The sequence below is a fragment of the Hyaena hyaena genome, unplaced genomic scaffold, assembly GCF_003009895.1.
Source record: "Hyaena hyaena isolate Hyena2069 unplaced genomic scaffold, ASM300989v1 scaffold_20, whole genome shotgun sequence".
NCBI classification, from domain to species: Eukaryota; Metazoa; Chordata; class Mammalia; order Carnivora; family Hyaenidae; genus Hyaena; species Hyaena hyaena.
Window position 1 is genome coordinate 6,079,443 of NW_024080652.1, and position 21,468 is coordinate 6,100,910.

The 21,468-nt window shown below is 41.8% G+C and overlaps 1 protein-coding gene across 2 annotated transcripts in view; it reads right to left on the reverse strand.

The window, feature by feature from the left end:
• The window catches only part of SMURF1 (SMAD specific E3 ubiquitin protein ligase 1), a 114,956-nt gene that overhangs the window by 51,079 nt on the left and 42,409 nt on the right, over positions 1-21,468 (reverse strand). The window lies entirely within an intron of this gene.

Below are 21,468 nucleotides of genomic sequence, written 5' to 3' on the forward strand. Positions count from 1 at the left end.
TTGTTGTCAAATAATATTTAGCTATATGAATATTCCGCATTCTGCTTAGCCAGTCATCAGATAATGGACATTTCAGTTATTATTACATTTCAAGAGCTGTTTTGGCTACTGTGAATGATGCTGCTAACTCACATTCATGTAACAACGTTCTATGGAGACATATGGGTTCAATTTTCCTGGGTATATACCTAGGGGGAGAGTTGAGGGGTCATAGAGTCACTCTATGTTCAACATTTTGAGGAACTGTCACACTGTTTTCCAAAGTGGCCATACAAATTTACATACCCACCAGCAGTATATAAAGGTTCCAGTTTCCCTACCTCCTCACTACTTATCTGTCCCTGCACCATTTGTTGAAAAGACCATTCTTTCATCCCACCTAATCATCTTGACTCATGGTCAAGAATACATTCACTATTAATGTGTGGATTTCTGGACTGCTCCATGTCATTCCACTGATCCATCTACACGTGTCTGTTCTTATCATGGGTAACATTCTCTCTTAATTGCCATAGCTCAGCAGTAAGTTTGAGAACCCAAAAGTGTGTTTCCAATTCTGTTCTAGTTTTTCAAGACTGGGTTATTCTGGATCCCTTGCATTTCTATATGAATTTTACAATCAGCTTATTAAATTCTGCAAATAAAGCCACTTGGGATTGGATCCTGTACGGCATCCATCCAGGAATCTGGGGGGCGCTGCCATCTTAACAATTTTAAGTCTTCCGGTTTATAAACATAGGACGTCTTTCCATTTACCTAGGTTTTCTTCAGTTCCTTTCAACAGTGTTTTGTGGTCTTCATCGTACAAATTTTGCTAATTTTTTTCGTACTACTTTAAGGGGAATGGTTTTTAAATTTCTTTTCTGGTAGATTAGTGGCTGCATAGGAAAGATGGGGATGACCGCTAAGGGGAAACAGGCTTCTTTTCAGGGTGATGAGAACATTCTAAGGTTGCGTGTTGTGATGGTTGCACAAGTCTGTGAATATACTACAAATGACAGAACAGTATACTCAAATGGGTGGATTTTATAGTATGTGAATTATATCTCAATAAAAATGTTACAAGGGGGGGGGAGAGAGAGAGAGAGAGAGAGAGAGAGAATGAACAAACCCTATCAGGTAGATGAAACAAACTTAGCATGTTGTACTTTCCCATTTATCTCAAAAGGAAAGATGTTCCATATCCCCAGGCCAAGGTCAAAGACATTGTTAATACACTGGTGGTTTGCTTGGAAACACTAACACCTCTTAAGATGGTCTGAAGCAAAGTTTGACATGACTGCCATAATATTAAAGCAGGGGGAGGGCGCAAGAAAGCTTTTGCTGTTTACTTTTACTTTTCTAATGTTGACCAAGTGCATTATAGAGTGACACATTGTAACCCGCCCATTAAGTAAACCACCTAAAGGTGGCTGCAATGGTTTCAAAATTGTTGGAATAGCCTCTCAACTGAAATCCCTGCTTCCTCTATTGATTCCAGTTGTTCTTAAAACATTGTCAAAATCCTTTTTGATAATATCTGAAGGGTCTCCACTGCCTACAAACCCCTTTCTTTGGCATTCAAAACACAACATACAGTTTCTCTTGATCTACTTTATTATCACCCAACTATGGTTCATTTAATTTTTTCTAGACAACAGGGCTATTTTTACCTGGGACTTTTTTCGTGTCACATGCTGTCCTCTATGACATCTAACCAATGTTTCCTGGGCTCTAAGGTGCGCTTGACAATAAGTGCAGGCTACACAGTCAGCACTCGGTCTGTATTTGTTAAAGAACCCTACTTCCTATTTGATGCTAGACTCTGTCCCAAGCACTTCACCTACGTTATCTCCTATAATCTTTCCACAAACCCTGTGAAGAAACTAAGGGTCTGAGAAGGCTACATGCCCCGAGCCACTGCCTGGTGATCGAAATTCTATTCATTCTTGGGCTACAGCTGATACCCTATCTCTTCCCTATTAAACCGACAGTGATTGGTCCTTTCTCTGAACTTCTGAAGTATTTCCTGCCTTTGATGCATAAATCTACCCTACCTGAATTTGATTTGGGGGAGACTTTCTTTTTCAGAGCAGTTTTAGGTTCACCGCAAAACTGAATGGGAAGTACAGAGATTTCCCACATCCTCCGTGCCCCGTGCCACCCCACTATCACCATCCCTCACTGGAGTGCTGACACAACACTGTCACCCAAAGTCCACAGTTTTACATCAGGGTTCATTCTTAGTATTGTACACTCTGTGGGTTTCGACAAATGTGTAATGGCATGTATTCAGCATTACAGAAGCATCCAGAAGATTTCCGTCCTAATATTCCTACATGTTACCTGTCCATCCCTCCCTCCCTGCTGACTCCTGGTAACCACTGCTCTTTTTTATTTTTTTACTACAGTTTTGCCTATTCCCAAATGTCATATAGTTGCAACTGTACAGTATGTAGCCTTTTCAGATCGATTTATTTCACTTTGTAACAGGCATTTACAGTTCCTCCATGTCTTTTCATAATTTGATAGCTCATTTCTTTTTAGTAGTAAGAGGCCACCTGTCTGGATGTATCACAGTCGCTTCCGAGTTTTAGCAATTACAAATAGAGCTGCCATGGACATCTGTGTGCAAGGGTTTTGTGTGAATGTAAGTTTTCAACTTTTTTAGTTAAATATCAAGGAACACAATGACTGGATCATATGGTAAGAGTGCTTGGTGTCGTCAGAGACTGCCAAACTATCTTCCATGGCTGTACCATGCTGCATTCCTACCAGCAATGAATGAGAGTTCCTACTGCCCCACATCCTTGCCTGCTCTTGGTGTCACTGGTGTTTTGGATTGCAGCCATTTTAATAGGTGTGTAGTGGTATTTCATCGTTGTTTTCATTTGCATTTCCCTGGTTGATATATGACTGGGGAGTCTCCTTTCATATACCTATTTGCCATCTGTAGAACTTTGGTGAGATGTTCATTCAGGTCTTTTGCCCATTTTTTAATCAAGTTGTTTTCTTATTGTTGAGTTTTAAGAGTTCTTTTCATATTTTGGATTAATGGTCCTTTATCAGTTCTAGCTTCTGAAAGTATTTCCTTCCTGTCTGTGGCCCTTGCATTATTTTGCATTCTTCACATTTTCATGTCCTACAAATTAGGCTTAATTTTTTCTACTTTTAAAAAAAAAAAGTAATCTCTATGCCCAACATGGGGCTCAAAGTCATGACCCTGAGGTCAAGAGTCATACGCTCTACTGACTGAGTCACCCAGGTGCCCCTGAGCTTAAATATATCAAAGTTATTTTGAGTAGCTATACTGCTCCTCACCTTAAGAAGATAGTTCATCTTCCATGGTAGACCATGGGTAACCTTTCTATTTCATGGCAGCCATCAGTTACCAGGTGGGTGATTCACGGCACACTGGAAGCTATGCAGAAGAACACAGGCTTGCATGCCGCACACCTGCTCCCAAGCTCCATGCCTCTCTAACCCCAACTAACCCAATAAAGCATACAGCCTGGGTACGCGGCTAGTCCAGATTTTGTCATTTAGCAGAGTTGTGTCTGCTGTGGTGGATGCAGGTGCCCAGGTCCCAAGGGTGCAATCCACAGCAAACCTGGTTACCATGGGTCCTAACCACCTGTAGCGTGCACTTGTAGCTGGAACTGGACACCTCTGGGACCTTAAGAGTCCTCAACTCCTACTGGGCTAGTGAAAATTCCACACACAAATTCTTTGAAGTTACTCTTATTGATGCAAACCAGAGTTATCAGAAGACATCAGGGGTATCACCAAGCCAATCCATAACCACAAGGAGATGGGTGGTTGCATCTCCTGGCTACAACTATTGTGGCTTTGGAAAGGACTGTAAGTTTCAGGACACTATCGATAGTTCTCACAGTGTTGTGTGGAAAAACTCTCAGTACTCTTCAAATCCACACTCACCACTAATTTAAGCAACCTCTGTAAAATTCAAACCCAATAAACCAATTTTTACTTAAAGTTGATCTGTTAAAACAGTAGATGTCTGAACCTTATTTCATGAATGTGTTGTTGAACTTACGAAAATGGTGCCAAGCCAGTTCAGCGAGAAGAGAACAATCTTTTCAACAAATGGTGCTGGGACAACTGGATTCCACATGCAAAAGAATGAGGCTAGACCCCTACCTCACATCAGACACAAAAGTTAGAAAAAACTGTAAGGCATAAATCTTCATGACCTGGGACTAGGCAGTGATTTCTTAGATGTAGGATCAAAAGTATAAGCAGCAAAAGTAAAAAATACATAAATTGAGCTTCATCAAAACTAAAAACTTTTCTGCTTCAAAAGACAGGAGGGAGAGAGGAAGAGAGAGAGAGAATCCTAAGCAGGCTCCAAACTCAGTGCAGAGCCCGATGTGGGGCCCGATCCCACAACCCTGGGACCATGACATGAACCAAAATCGAGAGCCTGATGCTCAACCAACCAAGCCTAATAGATATTTCTTCAAAGAAGATATACAAAGGGCCAGTAAGTCCATGATGATAAACATCATTAAGTTATCATCAGGGAGGTACAAACTTCATACCAACTAGAATGGCTAAAATGAAAAACGTGGACAAATGTGGAGAAAACAGAATACTGATACACTGATGCTGGGAATGTAAAATGGTGGTGTCACTTTGAAAAGTAGTCTGGCAGTTTCTCAAGCTGTGAAGCATACAGTTGCCCTATGAACCAACAATCCACCCCTAGGTACACACAAGAGAACTGAAAACAGAAGCTTGCACACAAATGTTTATAGCAGCATTATTCATGATTAGCCAAAAAGTACACACAACCCAAATGCTTATCATCTGATGAATGAATAAAATGTGGTATGTCCATACAACAGAATATTATTCAGCCATAAAAAGGAATGGAATCCTGATATATGAAATATGCTACAGTATGGATGTACCTTGAATATATTGTGTTGAGTGAGTGACGCCAAACACAAAGGGCCACAAACTGCACGATTCCATTTACAGGAAATGTCCAGAATAGGCCAGTCAATTGCTATAGGTTGAATTGTCTCCTTAAAATTCCTATGTTAATTAAATCCTAATTCCCAACATGATGACAGCTGGAGGCGGGACCTTTGGGAGATGATTAGGTCATGGAGTGGAGCCCTCGGGAATGGGATTAGTGCTTTATAAAACGGACCCCAGAGAGCTCCCACACTCCTTCAGCTGTGAGGACACAGCAAGAAGGTACCATCTATGAACCAAGAAGCCGCACTCACTAAGCATTGAGCCTGCCAGCACCTTGATTTTGGACTTCCCAGCCTTTAGAACTGTGAGAAATAAGTGTTTATTGCTTATAATCCACTCAGTCTGTGGCATTCTGTTATGACAGCCTGAACAAACCAAGCCATCTATAGGGACAGAAAGTTGATTAGTGGCTCTAAAAGCTCAGGGTAAAATGGATGGGGCCTGACTGCCACCGTATGTGGGCTTTGTTTTGGAGGTAATAAAAATATCCCAAAATCAGACAGTGATAATAGCACAACTCTGTGAACATCCTATACTATATCCAACACTGTAAACTTTTTTTTTTTTTTTTTGAGAGAGAGAGTGTGTGCACGAGCAGGGAAAGGACAGACAGAAAGGGAGAGAGAGAATCTCAAGCAGGCTCAGCACTGTTATCACAGAGCCCAACACAGGGCTCCAACCCACGAACTGTGAGATTATGACCTGAGCCAAAATCAAGAATCAGATACTTATCCAACAGCACCACCCAGGCATCCCTGCATTGTAGAATTTAAAGGGTAAAGTTTATGGCATGACCATGATATCACAATTAAAATATTAAATAAATGCACTAGTGGTTTGAAGACAAAGTGTCGTTTGTGTTTTGTAAGACAAACCCTTCAGTCTTAGCTTTCTCTTATTGGTAAGTTACAGGTCATTGTTTAACATGTCATGAAGACTGCATGCAATAATACATGTTAAGTAAATTCTTCAGGCGGGGCTAAAAAGATAATGGCCAGCTACAACAAATGTAGTAGAAGATGTAGTGTCTGTCCCAAAAGAGATTACAGTTTAGCTCAAGAAACAAAACACATCAACAGGAAAACCAAACAATAGTGCAGAACAGCTCACTTTTGCTAACCAACATTCAATTACTCATCAAGCCCTATCAATTCGTCTTTTGTAGTATCTTAAGTCTATTCTTTGCAGTCCCAGCACCACTGCTCAATTCCAGGCAACTCCGGTCTCATGTCTGGATTCTTACAATAGACTCTGGCATCTCTTTCCTCTGATTCATTTTAATCATGAAGTGATTATTTGTTGGATAAATGAATAGAACACTCTTCATCATGTAACTCTCCTACACATAAACCTCTGAGCTTAACTCTACTTCCAAAGTGAAATAAAAATTCCTCCCTGCCCCTACCCCTCCTCTCCCCCCAAATAGAGAGAAAAAGTATAAACTCCCAGAAGCTAGCACTTAAAACTTTCCAGAATCCTCTCCCACTCACTATCTGTCTTATCAACCACCAACCTCCAGAAAGCCTTTCCTCTCTGGTCACCCCCAGATTGGGTTCAGTCATTCCTGTCCTATGAGCTCCCACCCCACTCCCCCCTGCTCATCCCCATTCCCTTACCTTCCCCCACCAACTCCTTTGCTGAGGTCCTTCCCACCGCCACCTCCTCCTCTTCACCATCCAGATGTCTACTTCCTGAGCCTAGTTCAAGTTCAAGCCTCCCTTCCTCCATCAGCCATCCCCTATCCTGTGCTGCCCTGTCAAGTTACATTTTTTTATTAGTTACTTATATAAGTCTCTAAACAGATTTTAAACTCACTGAAAGTAGGACCCATGACAGAGGTAAATCTAAGACTAACATCTTGCTCAGCAAACACTGCCATATGGACTCAAACTTCCAAATGAGCTGTACAGACAAATTACCAGAATGCAGAGAAACAGAATATTATTGTGGGAATGCTTGGGTTGTGTTTATTTCTGTGGAGGTGAGACCAGCTGAATTTCAAAGGGCAGGCAGGTTTTGGATTTATGAAGAGGATGTAGTATCAGAAATCAGATGGGGCGCATAAGGAGAAGGAGGCATTATCACAGGATCTATGTGCACTTCTTGGGGAGGATCTAGACACTGATACAAATTGAATCTTTAAAATACAATTAACTGGATTTTTTGTCTTTAAAACCTTTCAAAATTCTACACTACTCATGGAAATCACATTGAAAAGTCAACTCACAATGATCCTCTGAATAGTCTAGTACCTGTTTGGCATCTGCATGGATGCACAAGTCTATGTTTTCTGCCTGTTATTCACCTGTAATAAGATTTGGGGTTAACTTTTCTGCAAACCCACCTACATGGACTTTTTATCACACTACTATTTTCTGCTCACTCAGTTTAAATCTCCAAAGAGATGGTGTGTGTGCAGTAGAGAGGAGCTCATTCTTCATATTCTAATATTGTCATAACTGCTTAAAGGACATTGGCCTTCATTTGATAGCATGTAAAAAAGAGCTTACTTCCCGAAAAGAAAAGAAAACAAAACAAAACATGACTGTATGAAGACTGGAAACTATAAAAAAAAAAAAAGATTTTCATGAACATAAATTAGTTAAAAGTCAGTTTAGAAAAGGATGGTGGGGGGGTGCCTGGGTGGCTCAGTTATTTAAGCTTCCGACTTCAGCTCAGGTCATAATCTCGTGGTTGGTGAGTTCAAGCCCTGCGTCAGGCTCGGTGCTGACAGCTCAGAGCCTGGAGCCTGCTTTGGATTCTGTGTCTCCCTCTCTCTCTCTGCCCCTCCCCCACCCATGCTCTGTCTCTCTCTTTCTCTCTCAAAAATAAACTAACATTTAAAAAAAAAAAAAAACAAAAAGAACAGGGGCGCCTGGGTGGCTTAGTTGGTTGTGTCCAACTTCAGCTCAGGTCATGATCTTGTGGTCCATGAGTTAGAGCCCTACATCTGGCTCTGTGCCTCCAGCCTGCTTCGGATTCTCCTCCTCTCTCTGCCCCACCCGAGTTCATGTTCTATCTCTCAAAAATAAATAAACGTTAAAAAAAATTTTTTTAATAAAAATAAAAAGAAGAAAGGGATAGTGGGAAACAGGTGGATAGTAGTTGATGCTTCTTGAACGTGTACCATTTTTCCCAGCAGAAGCTGCACACGAACACACGACCCCTCCATGGCCTAGACCAGGTGAAGGGGTTCTGAATATGCTCTTGGGTGTTTTGGAGAAGGGGGGGAATTAGAACAAAGCTCTCACAAAATGGATCACTTACTCACTGATCATGATTAAAGCAACCATCAAGGTCAAACATGTTGCTCAGGGCTTGAGAGCTTCCAGCCTACCCTGTCTTTTTCTGCAGCTTACAGTTACCTCAGCTTGTCACCATGACCCTTGTCTCTTCTTCCCACATAAATCAATGCCCCTTACAGTCAGCTTCTCTATCCAGCGTGTGGGGGAGGTGGAAGAGGGAAAGACAGAAAAGGAGAGAGCCAAGGCACTGCATTTTAGGGGGAAAATTAATTAGCAATCTCTGCCTTCTGTCCCGAGATATTAAATACCCCAGAGCTTATCATTAAATATACAATTCATAACAGAAGAAAAACGAGTGAAATGTGAGTAAATTGTTACAGCTCCTGGTATTTCATTTCAATTTTCCTTTCCTACCACCAACCAAAAATGTCCCATAAACTTAATATCTTGATTTAGAATCTTTTTCTTTGAGCAAAATGCATAAGAGATGACAAGTTTTCCATAGAACATTACTTTCACTGCCCAAGGTTACAATGCAAATTTTTAAACGCTACATACACAAAATTCTGCTACAGTTTAACCCTACAAAGGAGTTAGAAATGTCTTAAAGTAACAACTATGCTCTAGACCAGGGACTGGCTAACCATGGCCCATGGACCAAATTTTGTAAACGGGCCTTCTGCCTGTTTTTGTAAATAAAGTTTAAATGGAATACAGCCACGTTCATCTGTTTACTAAGTGTCTGTGGCTACAATGGCAGAACTGAATAGTTGTGACAGAGACCATATGGCCCACAAAGCATAAAATATTTACTATCTGGGCCTTTCAGAAGAAGGTTGCCGGCCCCTGCTCCAAATTATAATTACTACTGACTGTATATACATGATAACCTCAGTTATCTCAGCCCCTAGGGGATTCATGAAGAAAAACATATCCCCAAAATACCACCCTGGCTTTTGACTACTTATTCATTTATTTACATGGACGCTAAATACAAAAACAATTTGAAATTTACACAACGCACGGCCACCGAACTTGAACCAGATGTAAGAAACAATCATTCCGCAAGAACGCCATGAAGCATTCCCTTCAAATTGCTATGTTGCAGTCTACTGAAAACCATTTGCAGCCTACAAGTAGAAAATGATGGAAAACTTCCATGTGTCTTTCTGAGAGTCTGGGCATTCACAACACCCGGGTCAGCCTTGACTCAGAAAAATGTGTCACTGTCGGAGGGGAGAGTGGAAACTGCCTTTTGGAGGCCTTTACTTACCAAAATGCCAGGCCCTTAGAGCTCGGAGAACTGGGATAGTTCCCAATTCACTCCACACGCAAACGCCAATTGTGTGAATATGGGAAGCCCTTCTCCAAAACCACCCAAAGAAAGGACCCATCTCTGGAAGTCTTTGAGGAAAACACCCCTCTTAGGCCATTCGTTTGGAGTACTTGAGAAACAAAGAGCTTTCCCCAAGTGCTAACTTTCTGACAGACGTGAGGACCTATGAAGGTCAGAAATACATATAGGAAAGCAATGATAAGTGCTATTCTCCGCAAGTCCAGTTTGTGGACAGCTAAGATGACCAACAGCAGTAGTTGATACCAAGGTGTTTGAGGTCACCTCCCTCAAACAGAAGTGGTCCCTGCCCAGGTCTTCATGCCAACTGACATAAGGCCTCTACTCTTTAGGGCCTCCTTTGGCCTCTGTCTCTGCAGCCCAAGGCTTGTCATGTGATCACTCTGGGCTCTATCTCTCCCTAATTTCCTCCACTCTGGGCAGGAAGCATAAGCTCCCTCCTAAGAGAGTCCTCTTTGCCCAACCACCTCTGTCCTCACCTCGGGGTACAGATACATCCCAGCTGGGTTGCTAGGAACCCGAAGCCATATAGAATCCTTCTTCACTTGAAATGATCAAGTCCTGGGTTCAAACTGCAGCCCAGCTATTTAGCAGATGGATAGCATGGAGCACACTACCCAACCCCTCTGAGCCTCCATTTTCTCATCTGTACCAAAGAAATAACACTTCCTGCTTTTCAGGGTTATTGTGAGCGTCAAAATCGGTACATGATGAAGATAGTTGCTGTTAGAATTAACTTATCTTACTCATTACTACTAACATTACTACTTATCAAGGACTTACTGTTTATCTGGCAATGTGACAGCAACGTACTCGTTTCAATTCACTAACTTCTGGTGTAGGTAATATTTATCCCCAATTTATAAACATGAAAATAGACATAGAGCAGTGAACTTGCTTAAGACAACAATACATGTACTGCGTGGTAGGGGTCAGGACCCAATCCTAGTCATTTGAGTAGCTGGTCCTCATTAATCATGAATTCTGTATTTGTGAATTTGCCTACTTGTTAAAATTACTGGAGGGAGCCTGGGTGGTTCAGTCAGTTAAGGGTCCGACTCTTGCAGGTTGATATCACAGTTCATGATTTCTAGTCTCACATTGGGCTCTGCCCTGACAGTGCAGAGACTGCTTGAGATTCTCTCTCCCTCTCTCTCTGCCCCTCCCCCACTCATGCTTGCTAGCTCTCTCCCTCTCTCAAGGAAGAAAGGAAAGGAGGGAGAGAGGGAGGGAGGGAGGGAGGGAAGGAAGGAAGGAAACAAACTTTACTGGGGCACCCAGCTGGCTCAGTGAGTAGAGCACGTGACTCTCGATCTTGGGGTGAATTTGAGTCCCACATTAGGAGAAGAGTTTACTTAAAAACAATTTACTTGTAACCCCAAAATCAATACTCTCAGCACTTTGTTGGCCATCAGACACGTGAGAGCGACAAAAAACTTGAATCCCGCAATGTCCACACTCCCAGCTGGGGCTGAACAAGGCAACATTTTCCTTCTTGTTTCAGCTCTCACACTCTAAATGGGTGTCCTTTTTGGGGTCTATTTAGTGACTCCTTTTCCACATTTGTGTGCTCTTTGTTGGTGATTCTGCTATTTAAAATAGCCCTTGGTGTTGAAGTGTTACCTAGTATTCTTAAACTCGGGAAGGCTGCAATGTGCCTCCCAGAAAAAATACATGTGTTGTGCCAGCTTCGTTCAGGCCTGGCTTTATAGCACTGTTAGCCACATGTTAAATGCTAACGAATCACCATCATTATCAACTATTATTAATTATTAATATATACTAAATGCGATGTCATTAAATAGGACCAAGAGCACACATGAAACATGCTATTGTACAGTTCACAAAAATGTGACCGGGGCTCACAGGAACCAAATTCTGTACTCCTTTTTTTAAATTATTTTTTTTAATGTTTACTTATTTTTGAGGGGAGGGGAGAGAAACATGAGTATGGGAGGGCCGAGAGACGGCGAGACACAGAATCTGAAGCAGGCTCCAGGCTGCTACCGAGACATGCCCTGAATCCTGTATTCCTTAGGAGCAAAGGCTCAGTGGTCACTAACCCTGTGTTCATGGGGACTTCACTGAATGCAGCTACCATGAATCACAGAAACCCGATGCACAGACCTTGTTCTACTACCGGGGCTGGTATTAGCCACACCTCAGGCACTTCCCACAGACCCTCACCAGAAGCCTTCACTGCCAGGGCCACTCGCACACCATCAGACACACCGGTGGGAGACTGGGGAGGACACTAGCATAGGAAGGAAGAAGAGGAGAATGAAGAAAAGGCAGAGCAAACGTGGCATGTCAATAATATACTACTGCTTAAAAAAAGGGAGCGACGGGGGGGTGCACCTGGGTGGCTCAGTGAGGTGTCCAACTTTGGCTCAGGTCATGATCTTATGGTTCGCAGGTTCAAGCCCCACATCAGGCTCTCTGCTCTCAGCTCAGAATCCACTTTGGATCCTCTGTGCCCCTCTCTTTCTGCCCCCCCCCCCCCCCCTTGTGTGCGCTCGCTCTCTCTCTCTCTCTCTTTGAAAAATAAACGTTAAAAAAAAAATAAAAAGGTGAGGAGGGAATGGAAGCCACACACTAAAAACATATGCCGTTACTCGCTGTTCCTTCCTACTTCCAGAATTATAAGAAGCTTTGGTAATCTCGGAAATTCCCATATTCAGAAAACATTTCCCAAAATGAATTACAAACTAATCAGATTTAAAGCTGCCTTCAGTCTGGCATTCTCAATAACTGTCAAATCTCCTTTCCTCTCACTGCAAAGCCAAACCCCTCTCTGTTCTCAGGCTCTAGCTCTAGCAATTAGGAGAGAATGCAGCCAGTCCTACCACCACAAAGATGTTTTGTGTTTCATCCCGGAAAACAAAGATTTCCCTGGAATTCACTCCCTCAAATTCAATAAAATACAACAAAGCAAACACCCTATAATGACATTACATTATTACCCAAATCACCAGAGCCCTGCAGAAAAGGCATCCAAATTTTGAAGAGTTTTTGCAATTTCATTCTTAAAATTCTCATGCAAAAAAAATCATTTTATGCCACATGAAGCACAATTTGATTTCTTTTCTCCTCATGTAAAGAGCTACTCTTGAAGATACTGTCTTTATTTAAAACAAATTCTAAATTACATCGCCTGACATTACACTCTTCTGTATGTATACTTCAATTAAACAGGGTGCCCGGGGGTGCGCAGTCAGCTGAGCCTCTGACTCTTGGTTTCAGCTCAGGTCATGACATCATGGTCCGTGAGTTCGAGCCCCATGTCAGGCTCCACACTGAAGGTGCAGAGCCTGCTTGGGATTCTCTCTCTACCTCACTCTCTGCCCCTCCCTCATGTTTTCTCTCTCTCTCTCTCTCTCTCTTTCTTTAAAATAAACAAATAAACCTTTAAAAAAAAAGCCAAGTATATAACCCCAGGTTAAGCTGAGATAAGCCAATTTTTCAACTATGAATTGATTACAAATAACCTGCTAAAATAAAAGCTTTTGCAGTCTAAATATTAAAGCTCTGATAGTCTTTCTACATTGTAACAGATTAATATGAATTTTCAAAAATAACAGATAACAAAAGTCAAACTGTGAGTTTCATTAATAGCGCAGTTGATACTCACACATGAGATGAAAAACAATTGAAGTTGTTTGAAACAACTCAAAATTACACTCCAGTAGTTGTTACCTAAAAGTAACCTTAAATATTTCAGGGCAGCAGATTAAAAATACCAGAACTACAAATCAGACCAAACTAAAAATTCATCTAGACGTTGAGAGTGAGCATAAGTTAGGTGGGAAGCTTACAGGATCTCCCACTGGTTGTCGGAACCCCCATCTTCTGTGCGCACACACATCAATTAAACAAAATAGTTAAAGAATAATAATTAAATCACAGTAATTTTAAAATTTCATAAATAATCCCCTTTGTAACAATGAACAGCTTTATAGATCATAAAGAGAATATCTCCTATTAACTGAAAATGTTAACAAGTTGGGGCAATATTTATCAATTTTTAAATAACTCCACAACTCATTAAAAAATGTTTTTAATGTTTATTTTTGAGAGAGAAGAGGAAGACAGAGTGTGAGCAGGGGTGGGCAGAGATGGAGGGAGACAGAATCCGAAGCAGGCTCCAGGCTCTGAGCTGTCCAGCACAGGGCCCGACCGGGAGCTTGAACTCACAAACCACAAGATCATGACCTGAGCCGAAGTCAGATGCTTAACTGACTGAGCCACCCAGGCGCCCCTCCACAACTCATTTTTAAAATACTTATAGCTGTGACTAAATCCATGTCTTTTAAAAGTCACATTAACACCAGCAGCTGCACAAGGAGACTTAACAGGTGAATGTGAAGAACACAAAAGGGAATTCAATTCAAATGCCGTCTGTTGTGCTGGGATTTTCTGTAACCCAGATGACCTCATGTGTGACTGTAAAGTGGGAATGACATCATTACAGCATGGAAGCCTCGCTGATTCATTTGTGAGTTTCCAAAGCAAAAAAGGGGAGGGAATGGAATTATGTGAAATCTGAGGCAAGAAAAAAAACAAGTCCTGACCTAACTTGGCCTTAGCAAGAAGTTGCATCATAAGCTGCAAACGGGAGCCTGCGTGGGGGCCTCACTCCCAGAGTGCAGTCACAGGCAGGCCCAAGGTCTCACTCAGCTGGGCTGTGACAAACTGGTACCTGTCAGTGCCCCTGTGAGGGCAGCGCCACTGGCTCTGAGCTCTACTTCTGTTTGCATGGTCAGACACTCATTATCCAAGCTACCAATTCAAGCACTGCTAGAATTTCCACTCTGCTCCTTTTATGTACTTTTAGTATCCATTTTAGCAACCTCCAGCCACACTGAGATGTCTGCCTATGGTCCAGGTCATCAACTGAGGTATCAATTATGCTTTTGCTAGTAATTACTAACCTGCATACATTTTGAGAAAACTGCCACAATCTTATTTTTCTCATAAGACACTTTTTTTTGAGATCGTGTTCATAAGACACTTTTTTTTTGAGATCGTGTGCACGCCTAAGTGGGAGGAGAGACAGAGGGAGAGAGAAAAAGAGAATCTTAAGCAGACTCCACACCAGCGTGAGTGAGCCCAATGCAGGAATCAATCCCACGACCGTGAGATCATGACCTGAGCCAAAATCAGGAGTCGGGTGCTTAACTGACTGAACCATCAAACACTGTTTTTTAGTGCATGACTTTCAGAATACAAGGTTTTTCAGGAACATGAATATTCCACTATAGCACGAAAAGCTAGGTTCAACTTCAGGATCTAAAAAGAAGATATTTTCTTAACGATCCCAGCTTAGAGAAATGACCATCTCTTCATCAGTTTGCCAAAGCTGCTGTGACAAAGTACCAGGTGCTGGGTGGCTTCAACAACAGAAAATTTAGCTCACATTTCTGGAGCCCGGAAATCCAAGATCCAGGCACCAGCAGGGTCACTTCCTTCTGAGAGCTCTGAAGGGAGTATCTGCTAGATGTCTCTCTCCGAGTTTCTGGGGGTTTGCGGGCACACTCTCGTGTTTCTTGGATGACCGATAGATCTCCCTATCTCTGCCTTCATGCTCACAAGGCATTCTCCCTTTGTGCTTGTCGGTATCCAAATTTCCCCACTTGATAAGGATACCAGTCATAATTGGATTAGGGGCCCACCTGACTCTAGGATGGCTTCATCTTCACTCCCTGCATCTGCAATGACCCTATTTCCAAATGAGAAGCCATCTTTTTTTTTTTCATTAAAAAACATTTTTTTTTAATTTTGGAGGGGGGAGAGACAGCGCGAGCAGGGGAGGTGCAGAGAGACAGGGAGACAGAATCTGAAACGGGTTCAGAATCTGAAGCTGTCAGCACAGAACCCAATGTGGGGCTCGAACTCACAAACCATGAGAGATCATGACCTGAGCTGCAGTCGGACACTAACCAACTAAGCCACCCAGGCACCCCAAAATGGGAAGCCACCTTGTGAGGTACAGCGGGGACTGAGGACTTTAACGTATGAATTTTGGAGGGTCAAAATGCAACCCATAACAACCTCTAATTCACAAACTGGAACATACTAAAAATCAGAAGTATTTTCAGCCCCTGGAAACAGCAGATTAGGTAAGTCAGTCTGCTAAAAACAATAAAAGCTGCAGGAATATGACAAGCATGTTCCTAAAAGCACCAAATAGCTAACAAGGTAGTGAGGATGTACTGAACCCAGATTCAGGTCAGTACTTGACCTAGAGAGAACCAAGAAGTCCGGCTGCATCTTGCCCTTTAGCCATTTGCTAAAAGGTGCCCTTTTAGGACTTGGGGATAAGGGCTGGAATCTGGTAACTGCCAAGGATGGGGTCCTAGTGAATGGTATCTCAGTTTGGGCCGGCCCTCAAAAGGCAGCAGGCTGGGGGTAAGAATTCTGAGCTATGGCCAAGAAAATCTCAAGTCTTGATTCTTACTAGTGATAACTCTCAAACACAAATGTCTAGTGCACTTAAACTATGGGGTGAACCACTGGCCAAGCTCCAGGTGGTCACTTGTGGAATACAGACAGGTGAGATACAAATAGCCCTGCAAAGGTTATGAACACAGAACTGAGACACTGAAACGACAACCCACAGAAAGCCATTTGGAACACACACCCTGAACCCACCCGGGTCAACAACGCCTGCTAAAACAAATACATCAACATTCACCATAGGATTTAAACAAGACACAGGGCCTATAGCATAACATTCAAAATGGTCAGGATGTGATCCAAAATTAGTCAGCATACAAAGAACGAAGAATTGCCACTCACATGGGGGGAAAGATAGACCATGCAAACACTAACGATAAGGAAGCCGGAGTGGCTCTATTAATATTGGACAAAGTGGACTTCAGAACAAAGAAAACCCTGGGGGAAAAAGAAGGACAGTCTATAATGAAAAGATGGTTAATTTGCCAACAAGGCAGAACAGTCCTAAAAGTGTAAGCATCTGACACCAGAGCTTCAAGACACATGGAGTAAAACCTGACAGAACTGCAAAGAAAAATAGACAAATCCAAAATTCCAGCTGGAGACTTGAGCACCTCTCCCAGTAATCGGCAATACTGGGAAACACGAGGTCAGCAGGGACACAGGAGGACTGAATGCCCTCCACTAACTATATCAAGCGGACATCTATCGAGCATTCCACACAATCACAGAAGCGTTACACCTTCTCTTCAACATACATGGAATTTAAAAAATCTGAACAAATGTAAAAGAATTGAAATTGTATAATTATGTTCTCTGATCAGAACGGAATTCAACTACGAAGCAATATAAAAAGATAACAGAAAAATCTCCAAACACATGAAGAGTCAACACCACACTTGTAAATAATTCATGGGTGAAAGGGAACATCTTAAGGGAGGGATAAAAAAATATTTAGAACAGAAAGAAACAAATTTAATTAACGTATCAAAATCTGTGGAATCCAGCTGAAGCAGTACTTAGAAGAAAATTTAGAAATTATTTCTCTGTTTTGCTAATGTAAAGGGCACAGTGCAGTCGTATCTGAAAATTAACATTTAGTTACTTTCTGGGGCTTGATATCCCATACTGTAAAAGTGGGCAGAGGACCCACCAGTAGGTAATCACATTAAGATTAAGAAATCAGGAGTGCCTGGGTGGCTCAGTCGGTTAACGACCAATTCTTGATCTTGGCTCAGGGCGTGATCTCATGGTTTGTAAGTTGGAGCCCCACATCAGGCTCCCTTGCTGACAATGTGGAGCCTGCTTGGGATTCTCTCTCTCCCTCTCTCTCTCTGCCCCTCACCTGTGCGCATGCAGGTGCTCGCTCTCAAATAAAACATTTTAAAAAATAAAATATAACAGAATAATTGCCTTATTTTTAGTAAAGAAACAGAGGTAGGGAAACTATAATATTTTAATTCCAAATGAATACCTTATGGACATTACAAAAAGCAGTTCCATTAGAGAGACATCTATGAACATGCTAACCAAAGAGACAGGCAGAGAGATCATAAAACACAGTAGTCAGGTGGTCTTACAACGTAAAGGGAATAGTTCTTAAAAATCCAACATGACATGACTGGGCCTATGACATAGAACACTCCACTTCCTTGTTTTCATTACTAACTGATGCATATTTCTGTCTTGCGTCACCACACATCAGTGCCCTATTCACAGATACTCTGCCTGAAGCCTTATGGAACAAAGGACAGCAACAGAAAATAACACAGTGCACCTAGAAAGTGCACTGAACACTAATAAGCTATGTGGCTGATTAAAAGTGGACAGATTTATATTTGTACCATACCTGGTCACGAGAAACTGCATACAGTTTTTCCATCCAGCCACGTATTAGGGATTTTCAGCCCTTTGAGCATCTTCCCTGCCCATTAGATTATAAGGCCCTTTGAGCAGGCACTCTACCTCCTTCATTTAAAATAACATTTAAAGAGCATCTGGGTGGCTCAGTCAGTTAAGCATCCAACCAGCTCAGGTCATGATCTCACAGTTCATGGGTTTGAGCCCCGAGTCTGGCTCTGTGTGCTGTCAGCTCAGCTCCTGGCGCCTGCTTTGGATTCTGTCTCCCTCTCTGCCCCTCCCCACTCAGGCTCTGTCTCTCTCTCTCTCTCTCTCAAGATAAATAAGTAAACATTTTAAAAAGGTAAAATAACATTCAAGAATTGCTTTGGCCAGGCCGTGTGCCACTGGAAAAATAGAAGTGATTGAATCTCTGCTTCTCATCTTTGGCAGCAGCAAAGACAAGGACATGTATAATGTGAATAAGGTTGTGCAGAGCCTGGTGTAGGAAGATGAAAAAAGCAGGACTAGCTCCTGACAAACAGGAAGAGCTGGGGGACGGGAGGGAGGGGTCATTCTACACATACAAGGACATGTTGGAGACACATGATGCATTCAGGGACAAGGGTATGCTTCTATGGGATGTTGGTTTAGGAGGAAGAAAAAGGGCTAGGTCCATACTAGAAAAGGTCTCACCTGCAATTGCTCAAGAATTTGGACTTTACCCTGTGGGCAATGAGGAGCCAAACAGGATCAGACTGGCTTTTTAGGAAGCTACAAACTCTGGCACTGGAGTAGCAAATGAGAAGGCATGGATGGGAAGAGGCAGGAAGCGGGAAGACTGAGCCATCAGGAGGCTGTTTAAATAGTCTAAGGAGATCTTATTCTGATTTCCTGCCACTGCAGCAGCTAGCGCACAGTGACCTTATGCATAGTAAGGAAACAACGCTGGACTGAACTAACTCAAGGAGGAAAATACCTCAGTTGCTTACAAAGTGCTTTCCTGCTTCTGAAGACAATTCCTTCCTCAAGAATGGGGTGGGGAAAGGGGAGGAAGCAGCCACAACATCATATACACTCTGATAAACACCAATGCCTTTCACATCATCCTAATATACAGCTAAGATCCTTAAGAATCCAGGTTCTCACAGATTTTCCTTGTCTTCATTTTATCACATTTTCACTCATCTCAAAACATTGGTGGAAAGAGTTTTGAAAAAACCTGCAAGCAAATACCCTGGCCAGAAGATGCCACATATACATTTCAAATAACAAAACTAAGGAAGGGGGTCAATATATAGGTAGTGCCAGTTCCGTGTTTCTTCAAATAATCTAGTTTTGGATATGCACTGATTTATCCACCAAGATATAAATCTTCAATGGACATTCCCAATAACTGTTCCAGAAGTTGAATGTAATCCATAGTAAAGATGTAGTAGATGATTTAAAATAAGATAGCATCTACCCAAATGCAATCCCTATCAAACTTCCATCTGTTTGGGGTAGGGTTTTTTGCATAAATTGACAAGCTCATTCTAAAATTTGTATGGAAATTCAATGGACCCAGAAGCTAAAACAATCTTGAAAAAGAACAAGTTGGAGATTTACACTTACCAATTTCAAAACTTACAACCAAGCTATGGTAATCAAGATGATGTGGGACTGGCATAAGGCTGAACATACATAGGTCAATGGAAGAGAACTGGAAGTCCACAAATAAATCCTTACATTTATGTCGCCTGGTGTGGACAAGAGTGCCAACATTGTTGAAAGGAGAAGAGTCCTGGGGCGCCTGGGTGGCTTAGTCGGTTAAGCGTCCGACTTTCGCTTAGGTCATGATCTCACGGTTCGTGGGTTCGAGCCCCGCGTCGGGCTCTGTGCTGACTGCCAGCTCAGAGTCTGGAGCCTGTTTCAGTCTGTGACTCCCTCTCTCTCTCTCTGACCCTCCCCTGCTCACGCTGTCTCTCTCTCTCTCCTAGAAATAAATAAAACATTAAAAAAAAAAAATTTTTTTAAATAAAAAAAAAAAAAAAAGAAAGGAGAAGAGTCCTTTCAACAAATGGTGCTGAGACAACTGAATGGATATCCACATGCAAAAGAATGAACTTGGAGCCTTACCTCATGCTGTACATAATAATTAATTAAAAATAGATAATGCAAAGTTAATGTAAGAGCTAAAACTATAAAACTCTCCTGGGGTGTCTGGGTGGCTTCGTCATTTAAGCATCAGACTCTTGACTTTGGCTCAGGTCATGATCTCACGGTTCATGGGACTGAGCCCTGCATTGGGCTCTGTGCTGACAGCACGAAGCCTACTTGGGATTCACTTTGGCACGCTCTCTGCCCCTTCCCCGCTCATGCACTTTCTCTCACAATAATAAACATTTTTTTAAAAAACTATAAATCTCTTATAGAATGAAAATATAGGAGTGAGTCTTTATGATCTTGGGTTTGGCAATGGTTACTCATTAGAAATGATGCCAAAATTGTAAGTGACAAAAGAAGTAATACATAAATTGTACTTGATCAAAATTAAAAACTTTTGTGTTTCAGAAGACACTACCAAGTAACAAGACAATCCACAGAATACTTCAAAACTATCGGAAAATATCTGATAAGGAACTTGTATACAGAATATATTAAGTCCCTTTTATCTATGTAAATATAAGTAGACGTAAAAAGGGATGCCTGGGTGGCTCAGTTAAGCATCCAACTCTTGATTTCGGCTCAGGTCATGATCTCACAGTTTCAGGAATTTAAGCCCTTGTCAGGCTCTGTGCTGGCAGAATGGAGCCTGCTTGGGATTCTCTCTCTTTCTCTCTCTCTCTTCCCCTTCCCCACTAGTGCTCTCTGTCTCTCTCAAAATAAATAAACTTTAAAAATAAAAAATATTTGTAATGATATCCATTGCTAGATAAAGGGGATTAAAAGGTATGAACTTCCTATTATAAAATAAGTAAGTCACAGAGATGAAAAGTACAGGAGAGAATATAGTCAATAATATTGTAATAACACTGTTTGGTGACAGATGGGGGCTATGTTTATTGCAGTGAGCACTGAGTAACACACTGAATTATTGAATCAATATGCTGTACACTGGAAACCAACATAACACTGTATACGTCAATAAAAATATTTTTTCAACTCCCCAAATTCAGTAATAAAAAGACAACCAATTTCAAAATGGGCAAAGGATTTGAAGAGACTTTTCTCAAAAGAAAACATACAAATGGTCCGTAAGTCCATGAAAAGATGTCCACATCAGTAGTCACCAGAGAAATGCAGATCAAAACCACAGTTAGACACCACTTCACACCCATTAGGATGGTGGAAATAAAAATGATGAGAACAAGTACTGGTGAGGATGTGGAGAAATCAGACCACTTAAGTTCTACATGCGACTGTAAAATGCTTCAGCCCCTTTGGAAAATAGTTCATCAAAATGTTGAACACGGAGTAGCATATGACCCAGCGATTCCCCCACTTAGGTATACTCCCTAGAGACCTGAAAACATTAGGTCTACATAAAAACGTGTACATGAATTTTTATCAGCAGCATTACTTACAACAGCCCAAAAGTGAAACAAA